The sequence below is a fragment of the Podarcis erhardii genome (assembly GCF_964252035.2).
Source record: "Podarcis erhardii genome assembly, chromosome: Z".
NCBI classification, from domain to species: Eukaryota; Metazoa; Chordata; class Lepidosauria; order Squamata; family Lacertidae; genus Podarcis; species Podarcis erhardii.
In genome coordinates this window covers 27,522,690-27,539,674 of record NC_138504.1, presented here as the reverse complement: position 1 = coordinate 27,539,674, position 16,985 = coordinate 27,522,690, and the positions used below count along the sequence as shown (strand labels likewise).

Genomic DNA, 16,985 nt, shown 5'->3' with positions numbered 1-16,985 from the left:
GGGGCAGACTTTTGTTAGGGGGGCAGAACCTCAGATTTGTATTGTATTGGCTATGTGGGGGCGTTCCACAAGGCCTTCCCCAAAGATTCATAGGAACTGTAGTTAAGAGTGTTGGGAATTGTAGCTGTGCAAGGAATAATGTGTTTTAATTGTATTGTGTGCACACAGCCAAAAGTGCACCCCCAAGAAGGTGTAGAAAACAGCAGCTATGCTTACAGCTATGTGCTACTCTTGTGACCCTTGCTGTAAGTTGCATCTTGCATTGCAGATCCCACACTGTTTAGGAGGTTGGACTGGAGGACCTTCAAGATCCCTTCCAACACAATTTAAAAAAATGTTTTTAGCACATAGCTGGAAACAGTGCAGACTCAAAGGTGACAGAGGTTTCTGATCTGGCACTTGAGTGCTCAATGGGCGAGTCAATGAACTGTCACCACACACAGACATCCTGCAAGCTGTCCTGTGGCAAGGTGTGGGTTGTATAAGGATTTCACCTCTTCATCCCTTCCCTTCCCTGTGCTCAGCGGATCCTCTCTTGATCGAGTTCTCTTCCCTCAGTTTCCACCAGTTTACCATGTAGAATATCAGTATTACAGTGCCAGCCATGTGCCAGTGCTGGAAGGCACCAATGCACTGAATGAGAGCATCAGACCTGCTCCTGAAATACCTTCTGTAGGCATGATAGAAAGCAGTAGGTACACCAGGTTTCCGCTTGTGTTCAGTGACAGAACTGGACGTGTGGAATACTGTCACAAAGGGAGGCTTGGGGCATGTGCAGAGCACCTGCTTCTCAAAACTGAACAACTGTGGTTTGCGCCATGCTCTTAGGATTAGAGCAGGAACCTCCATAGATGTTATTGGACTCCAACTCCCATCAGCTCCAGGCGGTACAGCCAGTGGTCAAGGATGATGGGAGTTGTACTCCAACAACATCTGGAGGGCTATAGTTTTCCCATCCTTAGATTAGAAGGTGGGGCTTTTGCAAGGGTGGGGAGGCTGTAGCCCTCCAAAGGTTGAATTAACTTCCATCAGACTCAAGCAGTGTGGCTGACTATGGGAGTTCCCATCCAGTAACATTTGGAGGGCCTAGTTCAGTGAGTGTAGTACGTAGGAGGCTTTAGTCTAAGCAGGTCTCTTGGACATTAAAAGACTGCAGAAATGGTTGATCACATTAAAGAGTGTGCGGCTATTCATGCAGTGGCAGTTTAGCCAGCCTTTATCAGCCTCCTCCCCCCCCCCCCCGGCCCTCCCAGGGAAAGGCATTCTTGGATTTAGACTGGATGATTCCACACCTTAATAAAAGCAAACTGCCAGGAGAATTTATCTGACAGGTTGAAGGGTTTTTATCAGGACTTTGAAGTGGTAAATAAACAAACTAAATTAGTCACATGAGAAAGATGTCCTAGGATGGAAGAAAGAGAGCATTCCTTGGGGTTGGTTTTTGATTCTGGAGGCAACCCTGGCCTGATATTGGGGGCAGGGGGCAAAGGAGTGTGTGAGGGAAAGAAAACAACTTATGCAAAGTGTTGAAAATTAAAAGCAATTGTCATCTCGCAAGCATATACAGTGGTACCTCGGGTTACATACGCTTCAGGTTACATGCACTTCAGGTTACAGACTCCGCTAACCCAGAAATAGTATCTCGGGTTAAGAACTTTGCTTCAGGATGAGAACAGAAATCATGTGGTTGCGGCACAGTGGCAGCGGGAGGCTCTATTAGCTAAAGTGGTGCTTCAGGTTAAGAACAGTTTCAGGTTAAGAACGGACCTCCGGAACGAATTAAGTACTTAACCCAAGGTACTACTGTAATGCACTATTTATTTTTTAGCACAATATGTTTGATAAAAAATAAGGTAGATTATTGCTCCTCCCCTGTGAGAGGCGAACTGCATTATAATGTGATGCTTTCACTTCACACAAAAATGTTTGGGGGCTGGATCACACACCTGGAGGGGGACTTTAGATCTGAAGGCATGAAGAGCTAGGGCTAACTATTTCACTGATCTATGCAAAAGTTAGTTTTTGTATAATGGAATGATGGTGACTATGTTGTCTTCTGGGAATGTGTCCTGATTGTCACCCACTTTCCCTGTCCCATACAAATGAATGGAGCAAATGGAAACAGCTAAAACTAGGGGAAATGGGGGAGAAAGAAGGGACAGTGTTATGTACTGACTTGAATAGGATCCAAAAGGCAGCAGTCTGATTGGTCCTAGAACAATAGGATTCAGAATGCAGCAGTCTGATTGGTCCTAGAACAATAGGCTCCAGAATGCAGCAGTCTGATTGGTCCTAGAACAATGCAGCAGTATGATTGGTCTGCTCCAGGTGGAAGTGAATCCGCAACCTGATTGGCCTACAGGAGAATCCCAGAATTAGCCAATCACGTGCGGCCCATTGTGTAAATAATGTATGTAAAGCAGATATTTTGGGGAAACTTTCATTCCTCACTACTATGAGCTGAATAAAATCCACACTCGACTCCGAGGATATTTCAGACAGACATGCTCATTTGAAGAAATATCACTTTAACTTAAGCATAGAATTGTAGAGTTGGAAGGGACCACATCTAATACAGGAGCCTTTTTGCCCAACATGGGACTCAAACCCATGACCGTGGGATTAAGAGTTCTCATGCTGTACCAACTGAGCTACTGGTCTGAATGCAGAAGGGCCAAGATTCCCAGATCCATCTCCCCTTAAAGTAAAGTAGGTCTGGGGAACATGTGGCTCTTCAGTTGTTGTTGGACAGAAACTTCCTTCAGCCCCAGGCAGCATGGCCAATGGTCAGGGATGATGCAAACAGTAGTCCAAAAATATGCAGAGGACCACAGGCTTCCCAGTCCTGAAACAGAGGACTTCTTCCAATAGAGCAAAATAAAGTAGGAATCATGACCCACTCACTGGGCACCACCGTTCAAGCATATTGACAAGCAGGAAGGTGTGCAGAGGAGGGCAACCAAGATGATGAAGGGTCTGGAAACCAAGCCTTAGGAGGAACAGTGGAAGTTGGGTATGTTTAGCCTGGGTAAAAGGAGACAGATATAAATAGCCACTTTTAAATATCTAAAGGCCGGTCACATGGAAGACAGAACAAGCTCGTTTTCTCCTGCAAAAGAGGGTAGAACCAAAATGAATGGATTTAAGATAACTTAAAAGAAAAGAGATTCCAACTAAACATGGAGGCGCAGGTTACAGCAACAGCCAAGGCGACATTTTTCCACCTTCGCCGCATCAAGCAGTTGGTCCCTTACCTTTCCCGCCCTGACCTGGCCACAGTGATCCATGCGACGGTCACCTCCAGGCTTGACTACTGTAATTCGCTCTATGTGGGGCTGCCCTTGAAGCTGTCCCAGAAAATCCAGCGGGTGCAGAATGCTGCAGCGAAGCTCCTCACAGGGTCTCTGCCATGGGAGCATATTCACCCAGTGCCTTACCAGTTGCACTGGCTCCTGGTGGAGTACAGGGTCAGATTTAAGGTGCTGGTTTTGACCTTTAAAGCCCTTCACGGCCTAGGACCCTCATACCTACAGGACCGCCTCTCTCAGTATGCCCCACGGAGAGCCTCATGGTCCATAAATAGCAACAACCTAGTGGTCCCGGGCCCTAAGGAAGTTAGATTAGCTTCAACCAGAGCCAGGGCCTTTTCAACTCTGGCTCCGGCCTGGTGGAACACTCTGCCTCATGAGACCAGGGCTCTGCAGGATCTGATTTCTTTCCGCAGGGCCTGTAAGACAGAGTTGTTCCGCCTGGCCTTTGGCTTGGAGCCAATTTGATTCCTTCCCCCTCTTTCTTTTTCCTTTTTCCTTTCTCCTCCTGTGATGAGGCTGCATTTTAATATTTAAAGGTTTCTATATTTTAATGTTGCATTTTAATCTTGTTTTTAAGTTGTATTAATTCAACTTGTTTTTATTGCTTGTTAGCCACCCTAAGCCCTGCCTTGGCTGGGGAGGGCGGGGTATAAATAAAAATTATTATTATTATTATTATTATTAAACACCAGGAAGAACTGTCTGATGGTAATAGCTGTTTGACAGTGGAATAGACTCCCTCGGTACGTGGTGGAGTTTTCTTCCTTGGAAGTTTTAAAGCACACATTGGATGACCCCCTGTGCTTTTGTTGAGATTCCTGCTCTGCAGGGGGTTGGACTAGATGACCCCCAGGGATCGACAGCCATATTCAAAAATCTGAGGGGTTCTCACAGGGATTACATAGCAAGCTTGTTTCTTTTCTGCCCCAGAGAATGGGACCGGAACCAATGGAGTCCATTTGCAAGAAAGGAGATTCCAAAAACTAAATATTAGGAAAAACCTTTTGATGGTGAGAGCCATTCAACAGTGGGACAGATTACAGTTTTATGATTCTGTGACCACCATGGGCCTAACAGAGGAGTGGTGAACATATGTTCCTGGCATGTTTTGGGAGTACAACTCGTACCATCCTGATTGTTGGCTAGGGATAACAGAGTCCAACAACACTCGGAGGGCAGGCTCCCCATCCCTGACTCAGAGTCTTGCTTTCTGCTGTTTGTAGTTTAGATTGCATAGGCCAGTGCTGGGGATCCTGTGGCTTTCCAGGGCAGTAGAATTCCAGCTCCCATCAGCCCCAGGCAGTATAGCCTGTGGTCAGGGATGGTGGGGGCTTTAATTCAGCAACATTTGGAGAGACACAGCACTGGCTGAAGCAGGATGGTAAAGCATGAAATATTAGTGCCCTTCTTATGAGCGACACAATATACAGTGGTACCTTGGGTTAAGTACTTAATTCGATCCAGAGGTCCGTTCTTAACCTGAAACTGTTCTTAACTTGAAGCACCACTTTAGCTAATGTGGCCTCCCACTGCTGCCGTGCTGCTGGAGCACAATTTCTGCTCTCATCCTGAAGCAAAGTTCTTAACCCGAGGTACTATTTCTGGGTTAGCGGAGTTGTAACCTGAAGCGTATGTAACTTGAAGCGTATGTAACCGGAGGTACCACTGTATATGCAGCAGAGCTTCTCTCCCTCTCCCTCTTTAATGTGCCTAATTTGAACAAAAAGGTTATGTTTCCCCTGCCTTTCCTGCTCTAAGCCGCTAGAGGGCAGAATGGTACTAGATGTTCTGGAAAGAAGACCAACATCCTAGTATTACCAAGCTAAAGAATTGATGCCAATTGCTGGATAAGAGTAGGACGGGAACACAGATAAGAAATATTTAAGAAAGAGTTCGCGATGACATGAGCTGCTTGATAGTGGAACAAAGAGTCTTTGGAAGTGCTCAGTTCACCTTCATTAGAAATTTTCAGAGGGCTGCCTAGCAGTAGATTTCCTCCAGTGGTACAGGGTTGGGCTGGATAATCTTTTAAGCCTTTTCCAATTCTGAGTATGATCTTATGGAAGCATCTACTTCCTGTTTTAAACTAACCTGAACTACTTATGTCTAAACTTTGGGGTGCTTGGGTGTACCTTGGTTACCTTAAACTTTAAATTAAACTATGGTTTGTTGAAAGAAGTCACAATCAGGTCATGGTTGTTGATCGCAGCTTATTAAGAAACTACAGCTAAACCAAGCTCTCCACAATTCAGACATAATGACAAACTTTGGCTAGTTTAAAACAGGGAGCAGGTGCTTCCAATTTTCTTACAACCACACTGAATGAGAGAGTGGGTATGCAGGACCTGTGCCCATAGTTTGAGCAGGAACATCGGGTAAAGCCCAGGCTTACACCTGGCATCATACAGCTCTTGAGAGACCTATGCCAACACCTGGAGCTGGCTTCTGTTACACAACTCCTAGCAACATAATAACAGCAGGTGTTGTTCAAGAAAGCACATAAACCTCCCTGCTTAGTTAGATTCAATCAAGAGCCACATGGAGAACCGTTTTAACCAGGAAATTAACTTCTGTCTGGAGACTGGTTAATCCTTCCAGGGTAGCATTTGCCATAGATTTCATTATCTGACCTTAGTTGATTCATAAATACCCCACCCCCACTACGGGGTATTAGAATACATTCAATGTTTTTTTTAAAAAAATGTCTCCTTTTATCTATTCCCTCACATCCCTTTGTTGTCTAGTCTGCAAGGGGTGGCGTGGATAGAATGAATATCCAGAAGGGAATAAGGTCCCTAACGTGCATGTTGTATTTGAAGCGAGTGTCAACACTTTGCCCACCCAGGTGCCACAAAACCCATATATTTTATTGGATAGCCCAAACAACCATATTCTTCTGTTGCCTTGATCAGGGTCATGAGAGCTTTGGATCCCTGCCATTTATGCAGTTTGACTTACTAAAATGTGCATACGAATAACCTGTGTCATTACCTAAATTGCTATTAGCCCTGTGTGAAATATCTACGTATATAAATCAGATATTCACATGCTCTTCCATAATTTCCCACCTCCTTTCTCCTTTGTGTGGTTTCTTCATGAAACGGGGATGTATTGTGCCAACATAAACATATTTTTCCTGACAAATACTGTACAGTGGTACCTCAGGTTACATACGCTTCAGGTTACAGACTCCGCTAACCCAGAAACAGTGCTTCAGGTTAAGAACTTTGCTTCAGGATGAGAACAGAAATCGTGCTCCGGCGGCGCGGCGGCAACAGAAGGCCCCATTTGCTAAAGTGGTACCTCAGGTTAAGAACAGTTTCAGGTTAAGAACGGGCCTCCAGAACAAATTAAGTACTTAACCTGAGGTACCACTGTATCTGAATTCAGGTGCCATGTGGCTGTGGTGAGGACTGCAGGGCCTGCTCCCTTCCAAGGCCTTTTCCATCTGGCCCAGGGGGCGTGGCCCAGGCCCTCTCTCCCAGCTACAACAGGACTCCTGTGGCAGTGCCTAGAGAGTGAGGCTGGACTCATTTGGAACAAACCCTTGGGGAAGTGCGGGATTGTTCCGCTATTGCTTCCCTGTTCCAAGTGGCTAATGTGTTTTAAAATGTCCTTAAGCAGTCGGTGGCATTTTAAGTTTTTCTCTCCCCCCCCCCCCTTTGCTTTGTTGGGGGTGGGGGTGGGATGGATATCTGGTTGGGGATTAATTTTAGTATAACTGTTCTGTTTTTTGTTGTTTTATTGGTTGTTGTATTGTTTGTGTTTTGTTTTTAAGGGGCGGGATCAGGGCTGCCTGGGAGTTGGCCCCAGCCAACACAATGGCTGGGGCATGTTCCACAGGGCGGGAAGCACTGGGACATGATCATGGGCAGGAGGAGGAGTTACGCTAAGACCAGACCATGTCATTACCGAGGAGGCAGGCATAGTCATTGTTTGAAGACTATCCTTGCCTCTGGGTCTGGTCTTGATGAGATGGATACTGGAATGAACAAGGGAAACCCACATGACCTGAAGGTGTTGCTGTGTAATGCTAGGTCAATGATTCATAAGACCACCGCCATCCATGACTTGATCGTGGATGGAGGACTTGACCTGGCATGTGTAACAGACTTGGTTGGATGAAGCAGATGGGCCTGTCTTAGCTGCTGCTTGTCCACCATGTTTCTCTTACGCACAGCAACCCAGGTCATGTGGGCAGGGAGGGGGGGTTGCAGTGATTTTTAGGAAGCCACTAGCTTGCATCAGGCATCCTACTGGGAAGACCCAATTCTCTGAGTGCATGTTCTGGAAGTTGGGCAATAGAGGCAGTACAGGATTCCTTTTGGTGTACCGACCTCCTCGCTGCACCAAGGATTCCCTGCCCGAGCTGCTTCAGGCCGTGGCGGATGTTCTCCTGGAGACACCTAGTTTGGTTATCCTAGGGGATTTTAACATCCATGCCAACACGACCTTACAAGGGGTCACTCAGAACTTTGTGGAAAGCATGGCCTCCATGGGGCTGTCCCTGAATAAGTCTGGCCCAACTCATAGTCACGGACATGCCTTAGACCTGGTGTTCACATCTATGGATGTTGGTGATCTGACATTAAGTAAAAGTGAAATGAAAGAAGTGCCATGGTCAGATCACTTCCTGGTGCAACTGGACTTCTCCACAACCCTTCCCCTCTGCAGGGAGGTGGGACCAATTTGGATGGTCCACCCCCGCCACTTAATGGATCCAAATGGTTTCCAGAGAGTGGTAGGGGATGCTTTATCCCATGTTGATAGCCTTTCAGCTGATTCCCTGGTGGCCTGCTGGAATGCGGAGTTAACCAGGGCTATCAACTGTCTGGCTCCGAAGCGCCCTCTCTGATTGCATGGAGCCAGGACAGCCCCGTGGTTTTCTTCGGAGTTGAGGGCGATGAAACAATCGCTGAGATGGCTAGAGCGTCGGTGGCAGAAAACTCATTCTGAATTGGACCAGACTCGGGTTAGAGCTCAACGTCAAGCCTACCAAGTGGCGATAGCGATGGCAAAAAAGACTTTCTTCACTGCCTCTATTGCATCTGCAGAAAATAGTAGCAGGAGACTCTTTCAGGTGGTTCACAATTTAACAGAAGCACCTGTACCACTGGGGCCTTGTAAAGACACCAAGATCTCCTGCAACGATTTTGCAAAGTTTTTTTGCAGATAAAGTCGCTCATATTTGGAAGGAGGTAGACACCACCATGGGAGCAGGGCCGGGGCGGGAGAGTGCTAGAGCCCTGTCTGGTCAAGTTGCATGGAATCAATTTCAATCCGTTACCACCAAGAATGTGGACAGGCTGCTTGGATGCGTGAAACCAACCACCTGTCTCCTTGATCCTTGCCCATCCTGGCTAATAAAAGCAAGCCGGGAAGGGCTGGGCGATGGGCTCTGCGGGGTGGTGAATGCTTCCCTCTGTGAGAGAGCATTCCCAGATCTGCTGAAAGAGGCAGTCATTAAACCATTTCTTAAAAGAACATCTTTTAGACCCAGCCAGTATGGACAACTATCGCTCAGTTTCAACTATCGCCCAGTTTGAAGGAGCGTCTCCACCCCCATCGTTCTGCCCGGACGCTGAGGTCCAGCGCTGAGGGCCTTCTGGCGGTTCCCTCATTGTGAGAAGCAAAGCTACAGGGAACCAGGCAGAGGGCCTTCTCAGTAATGGCGCCCACCCTGTGGAACGCCCTCCCATCAGATATCAAAGAGACAAACAGCTACCTGACATTCAGAAGACATCTGAAGGCAGCCTTGTTCAGGGAAGTTTTTAATGTGTGACATTTTAGTGTATTTGTTGGAAGCCACCCAGAGTGGCTGGGGAAACCCAGCCAGATGGGCGGGGTACAAATAATAAATTGTTGTTGTTGTTGTTGTTGTTGTTGTTGTTGTTATCAGTTAAAATTCACTTAGATGTACCGTATATTATCTTCAGGTATCCACCCGATTAGATGTAGAAAACCATCCTGTGATATTCCATATAGGGGGAAAAATGAATGTACGCCAGTCAAAGGGTATCTATGTAACTGTCCCCTGGAAGCACTCCCAGCAATCTGACGCATCTCCAGCCTTGACAATTGTGTTTGTGATCTGGAGGTGTGCATTGGACTGTCACCCCCATTTTACACCTGTGATCTGCAAATTGGGCCATGGCCTGAGGAAGGGAAGCAGTGCCTATAGGCTTGGACCTGTGGTCCTGGGCTGTCTAGACAACAACACTCTCCTTGGGCCTCACTGATGTGGTCCAAAGGAAAGTAGAGCAATACGTTTGGCACCAGCTTGACTGCAGGAGTTGCCAGGAGGCAGCATAGAAGGTGCTATCCAATCATGTTAGGGACTTCACTCCGGATTTGGGTTTACTCCTTTGTCTTTTCTTCTCCTGAAGATGTCCCACTAGGTAGCGAGTACAGATTGTTCCTCAGGGTTTACTCCCAAATAATTTCTCATGAATGAGTATGGCCAGAAGGCAATAGAGGTTTAGAATCAGAGCTTTCCTTCTCCTGGATGGGCTACCTGCCCAGATTGATGAGGCCCATTTGCCCCTCACTTCCCTCTACAGCACCTGCAGAAACCACCTTCTTAACCGTTGGACCCACTATTGGTCTCATCTGCTCAATCTGCTGGAGCTTATCTTTGCATGCAGGGAAGTCCCTAACTCACCAAGGATTTGAGCCCCATCAGCAATCCGCACCTGGTTTAGCCGGCCAATTGAAGTTGTTCTCAGGGTGTGGATGCTGTTGCATGCTGACAATATTTGAAAATCCATAAAATGACATTTCCATTGAATAAGTCACAATGCACGTGAAAAGATCTTCCAACTAAATCCACTCTCTTTGCTCCTTCAATACCTAGCATGTTTACCTGCAAGATTACTCGAACCCTTTGCAAACTTTTGATCTTTCTCTTTCTTTTTACCCCTCCTAACAACATTTATATCTGTGTCAATTCACATATCCTCCTTACTGTCAATGTCAGGGTAACCTGGTTATCTCACAATTGCCAGCACCGTTTGCAGACTAGTTCCCAAGATTCTTAGGGAGTGTGTGCTTTCAATATATAGTGTGCACACAGCCTGATACAGAAACAGGGAAAGTTCAATTTAGGACTGGGAAAATTAGAACAGATTCTTCCCTCCTTAATCATGAAGGCCACAGCTGCCTCATCTCTGCCATAGGGAATCTGTTTTTTCATAGGCATCCACCAGTCTCAAAGAGAGGAGAGAGGCTCTGTCAATAGCTTCTTGCAAAAAGAGATGGCCAGGGATTCAATGATTACTTATTATTTTTAAAGGAAATCCATTGCTGGAGAATTTGCTGGATTTATAATGGAGAAGGATTAAGGGGCGTTTAGTTGAAGGGTAGCTAAGCTATGGCTGGGCTTGATAGGAGTTGGAGTCACAAGCTGGCCAGTTGTTATTAGTTTGTTCTAGAAGTGCCTTTTGCCTTTTGCTTATTTCTAGAACTGCCTTTTGCTTATTTCAGGCAATTGCTCTCCTCCACAAGACTTGAGATTATGCAAGCCATATTTTGCTGAATGATCAAGCCCCTTCTTTATCTGAAGCAAGATTGGCTAGTATGAGGGGCTTTGCAGGGCTGGAGTAGAGAAGCTCATCACACCTGTGCAATTCCACCCACTCCCCATTAAAAAGAGGGAAGGATGAAAAGGAACTAAACACAGTTATATTTCAGCGGGTGTTGGGATCATTCTGTCTAATAAGTATATTTACTAAGTGTTTTATCAGATGCCTGAAAGTGGATGAGGATGCAATACTTTTTGCACGATCGTATTTCCTGTGTTTATAAATGGTGGTTAGGAATGAATTTCATTGTGTAGGAGAAACCTGATCTTACTTTTAAAATTGAAGTTTTTACAAATCTGCTTTTCTTTACACAAAATTCCGGTATATTTTAAGCAGAGGGTATATATAGTTCTGCATTTCATAATCTATGCATGACATCCACAGGTGCTTGGCATCTCTAAATTGTAGATACCGGTAAATGCTCATTAATAGAAAGAGGCTGAGAATGACTCCACAACGGAAGCCATTACTCTGCCAAAGAGTTCCAAAATGAAAACCAAAGGCTTAGCATTTCATTTCTGTATTAATGTTAGCAATTTAATTATGCTAATAGAAAAAAAGACTAATTTGTGTAAAAGGGCAAAAAAATTGACGGCAAGTTTTTTTTCTCTCTCTTTTTTTAAAAAAGTCTAAGCCCACATAAATATTTAAAGAACACCCAACTTCTGCAGAGTTCAGAAGGCAATGAGTACAATGACGGGATGAATAGCAGAAATGTTGCCTTTGAACCCTCTCACTGATAGGGATACATTCTTATTTCATTTTATTTAACTAATTCTGTTGCAAAATAGGAATACCAAACAAAATTCACTACAGTGGTGCCCCGCAAGATGAATGCCTCGCAAGACAGAAAACTCGCTAGACGAAAGAGTTTTCCGTTTTGGAGGCGCTTCGCAAAACAAATTTCCTATGGGCTTGCTTCGCAAGACGAAAATGTCTTGCAAGTTCCTGCGGGTTTTTTCCCCTCCCCCCCCCTTTCTAAGCCGCTTATCTGCTTATCCGCTAAGCTGATAAGCGGCTAAAAGCTGCTAAGCCGCTAATAGCGCTAATCTGCTAAGCCGTCAATGGGCTTGCTTCGCAAGACGAAAAGAACGCTAGACGAAGAGACTCGCAGAACGGATTCTTTTCGTCTTGCGAGGCACCACTGTATATTTGTATACAGCTTTGCCTTGCTTATTGACAGTGCATAACTGTCTCTTTTATTGTGTTTTAAATACATTGCAAAAGCCACCTTAAGAACTACAGTTAGTAGGCAGAAGACAAACAAACAAACAAACAAATACACACACACACCCGCCAACTTACAACTCACAGTAATGAAGAGAATACTACAAGGTTGTATGGCATCTTGGGACCCTGCTCCTCCTGACGACTCATTAGATGACCTTGTTGAGGACTGGAATAACCGGTTCTTGGCAGCCATTGATGAGATCGCACCTAAGCGCCCTCTGCGACCCCGTTGAAACTGGGCCCCTTGGTTTACTGAGGAGCTCCGGAAAATGAAGCGGGATCTCAGACGGCTAGAGCGAGTATGGCGACGGACTTGTGACGGAGCCTCAAGAACATCTTATAGGACGCTTATGAAAGCCTATGAGATGGCTATGAAAGCTGCTAAGAAATCTTACTTTGCAGCTTCCATTGCATCCGCTAGCTCTCGCTCGGCACAACTTTTTAAAATAATTAGGTCAATAACGTCCTTAGGAGGACAACCAAATTTAAGCACAAATTCGACCCACAGCTGTGAGGCATTTGCGAGCTTTTTTGCGGAGAAAGTCCTGTTGCTCCACCATGACCTCCCAGCCAATTTAGATACAGTGACTGAACTGGAGGCCCCTCGACTGACTTCAGGTCCAGTGTTGGACCATTTCGATCGGATACTCCCTGCTGATGTGGATAGATTCCTCCAAGTTGGTAGGCCCACCACCTGCCTCCTTGATCCGTGCCCGTCTTGGCTGATTAGGGAGTGTCCAGATGTTGAGCGGACCCCCCTGGTTGAAATTATCAATTTGTCCCTTGACACGGGGACATTCCCAGGGGAACTGAAGGAAGCAGTGGTGTGTCTACTCTTAAAGAAAACTTCATTAGATCCCTTAGACCTATCCAATTACCGCCCAGTTTCAAATCTTCCATATCTGGGTAAGGTAATTGAGAGAGCGATTGCTGAACAGCTTGGTAGGTTTCTGGAGGAAACATCGGCTTTAGATCCATTTCAGTCCGGTTTCCGTCCTGGTTTTGGGACCAAGACGGCTCTGGTTGCCCTAACAGATGATCTCCGTAGACAGCTGGATCGAGGCGGGTCAGGGCTGGTGATCCTTTTAGATTGGTCAGCAGCCTTTGACATGGTCGATCATGATCTTCTGGACCACCGCCTCGCAGACATGGGGATACAGGGCATAGCCCGTAACTGGCTGTGCTCTTTTATCTCTGGTCGGGGACAGAGGGTGGCACTAGGGAGGGAAATGTCGTCGCGCCACTCCGTGGTGTGTGGAGTGCCGCAGGGCGCAATTCTCTCCCCGATGCTTTTTAACATCTTTATGCGCCCCCTTGCCCAGATTATCCGGAGCATTGGACTGGGCTGTCACCAATATGCTGATGACACTCAGCTCTATCTGCTGGTGGATGGCCACACCGACTCGGCCCCAAACACACTGACCAGATGCTTGGAAGCTGTGGCTGGATGGTTTCGTGGGAGCCGATTGAAACTAAATCCTTTGAAGACAGAGGTCCTATGGCTGGGTCGGGATGGCATGGGGATGAGGGACCAACTCCCTTCTCTTGTGGGGGCCCAATTAGTGCCATTGCCTTCCGTTAAGAGTTTGGGTATAATCCTTGACGCCTCCTTTTCCATGAAGGCGCAAGTTACAGAAACAGCCAAGGCGACATTTTCCCACCTTCGCCGCATCAAGCAATTGGTCCCTTACCTTTCCCGCCCCGACCTGGCCACAGTGATCCATGTTGTCAGGGGCTCAGGCGCTGAGGCACAGGGAAGATGGGAGATGGAAAGCGAGGGGGAGGAATCCGAAGGGAGCGTAGGAGGGGACAGTGGTCCGAGGGATTCCATGAGCCTCTCCAGCGAATCGGAAGATTCACAGAGGGGAGCGCCAGTGGCCAGGGGCAGGGGGGTCCCAAGGGGAACGCCCCAGGAGCAAGGGGGCAGCAGGGACTCCCAGAGCAGTAGTTGGAAATCAGGACCAGCTTCCCCACCAGAGCAGAGTGGGGGGGAAGAGTCCCAGGCATCGGGGCCAGTGCTTTCCCCACCAGGGAGAGGAGACGAGGCAGAGCCTACCACGCCACCCTCGGAGAGTCGGACAACGGAAGGGAGGTCAGATCCGGCCAGTGTCACGGAAGAGGGAAGCAGTGATAGAAGTAGTGTAACGGTTAGGAGAAAGGTCACTGGGTTGGCGCGAGAAGCAAGTTCAAATGTACAGGAGCGCGGGACAGCAGAGAGTGAGGATTGGGAACCGGGTCCTAAAGCACGCCGGAGGCAGGGGGAGGAGCTAAGCGACTCAGCGTCGGAAGAGTCCAGAAAGGGCAATGCCCCAGAGGGCAGGAGGACCCAGAGGAGAAGAGAGCAGCGCAGGAGGTGGAGCAGGGCTAGGATCTTAAACTGGTGTGGAAGGGGCGGAGACTCAGACGGGACTTCGCCGATCTAGAGTTTAGACGTAGGGCTGCACGCTCTGGCTTTGAAATGGAAATTAAACTTCAATAAAGACTTTTGTACATAACATCAGCCTGGCGTTGGTCCTCTGTGAGCTGGGACCTAGAGGCAGCTCTGACACATGTGATGGTCATCTCCAGGCTTGACTACTGTAATTCGCTCTACGCAGGGCTGCCCTTGAAGCTGTCCCAGAAACTCCAGCGGGTGCAGAATGCTGCAGCGAGGCTCCTCACGGGGTCTCTGCCATGGGGGCATATTCACCCAGTGCTTTTCAAGCTGCACTGGCTCCCGGTGGAGTACAGGGTCAGATTTAAGGTGCTGCTTTTGAGCTTTAAAGTCCTTCACGGCTGTAGGACCCTCGTACCTACGGGACCGCCTCTCCCGGTATGCCCCACGGAGAGCCTCAAGGTCCATAAATAGCAACACCCTAGTGGTCCCGGGCCCTAAGGAAGTTAGATTAGCTTCAACCAGAGCCAGGGCCTTTTCAACTCTGGCTCCGGCCTGGTGGAACGCTCTGCCTCATGAGACCAGGGCCCTGCAGGATCTGATTTCTTTCTGCAGGGCCTGTAAGACAAGAGTTGTTCCACCTGGCCTTTGGCTTGGAGCCAATTTGATTCCCTCCCTCTCTTTCTTTTTTCTTTTCCTTCTCCTCCTGCAATGAGGCTACATTTTAATATTTTAATGTTGTATTTTAATTTTGTTTTTAAGTTGTTTGTCATTCAACTTGTTTTTATTATTGCTTGTAAGCCGCTCTGAGCCCGGCCTTGGCTGGGGAGGGCGGGGTATAAATAAAAATTATTATTATTATTATTATTATTAGTCATTCCAAAATGTTACCAAAAAACAAAACCCATTCTCTCATAAATCCAGTATTATTTCTCTCTTCTTGATTTCTAAGAGAAATAAGCATGATGTGCCAGATTCTGAAATGCCTGTCTGTCTAGGACGAACATGCATTTTTATTGTATTTTACAATGTCTGTTAGCTGCATTGAATTGCAGAAGGAAAAGTGACATGAGTATTTTAAGTACCTAAATAGCCTTGCTGCGGACTGGCAGAAGTCAGTAAACAGAAGGCACATCTTGTCTCCCATCTGCACATCTTGCCAGTAAGTTCTGAAAGTTGTATCATGCTACCTACATTTTTGTGGCCACATGTTTAAACTACCCCACCTAGTTGTCTTAATAAAACCACCAAAAGATCAAGTGGTACATTGCACATAGTCATGGTTTAATTTCGTTTAGTTACTGTGTTCTAAATATATCCAGTTCCCTGGTGCAATGCAAACTCCAGATTCAGAAATAACAGTACCTCCCACCCACCTTGCTGCCAGTTTTTGGATTGCTTTCCCCAGGCAGCTCACCTGGCATCAAATTTACTATCATTCTGGTGCCAGGTAACACCAGTTACAGTACACGGGCAGCTTTAATGACATTGCTGTTAGTTACTCAATCCATCTCGCTTTACTGGCTGAGGAAGCCAGCATACTGCTTCTGGGCTATGTGACTAAGCTGCTTCTGGCAAACCAGAGCAGCGCATGGAAACACCGTTTACCTTCCCGCTGGAGCGGTACTTATTTATCTACTTGTACTTTGACGTGCTTTCAAACTGCTAGGTTAACAGGAGCTGGGACCGAGCAATGGGAGCTCACCCCATTGCGGGGATTCAAACCACCAACCTTCTGATCGGCAAGCCCTAGGCTCTGTGGTTTAACCCACAGTGCCACCCGCATTACCACAGTGCTATTGTGTATTTTTTGGTATGTTTTCATTATGTTTTATTGCATTGTATATATTGCAAATCACAATGAGACTTTTAGTATAAAGCAATATACTATAAGGGATGCAGGTGGCGCTGTGGGTTAATCCACAGAGCCTAGGACTTGCCAATCAGAAGGTCGGTGTTTCGAATCCCCACTACGGGGTGAGCTCCCATTGCTCGGTCCCTGCTCCTGCCAACCTAGCAGTTCGAAAGCATGTCAAAGTGCAAGTAGATAAATAGGTACCGCTCCAGTGGGAAGGTAAACGGTGTTTCCGTGTGCTGCTCTGGTTCGCCAGAAGCAGCTTAGTCATGCTGGCCACATGACCCAGAAGCTGTATGCCGGCTCCCTCGGCCAATAAAGCGAGATGAGCGCCGCAACCCCAGAGTTGGTCACGACTGGACCTAATGGTCAGGGGTCCCTGTACCTTTAATATACTATAAGCAATATAGTATAAAGTCTACAAAAAAAAAGGAAAAAAAGCAGACTGAAGATTTCAGATTCCCTTAGGTGCTTTCTGCAGCTTCCAACACCCATGACTATTAGCCATGTACTGATGTGAGCTGGAGTCCAAGAGCTTCTGAAGGGTCCCAAGCACCCCACCCTAGCTTTATACCTTTTCCAAAATGTGGGAAAGGCACAGAAGGTGCTTTTGTGCACCAAATTTTGGGTTGAAA

At 46.9% G+C, this 16,985-nt stretch overlaps 1 protein-coding gene across 1 annotated transcript in view; it reads left to right on the top strand.

The window, feature by feature from the left end:
* The window catches only part of LOC309333557 (uncharacterized protein C8orf48), a 417,965-nt gene that overhangs the window by 81,386 nt on the left and 319,594 nt on the right, over positions 1 to 16,985 (top strand). The gene's annotated exons all lie outside the window — the stretch shown is intronic.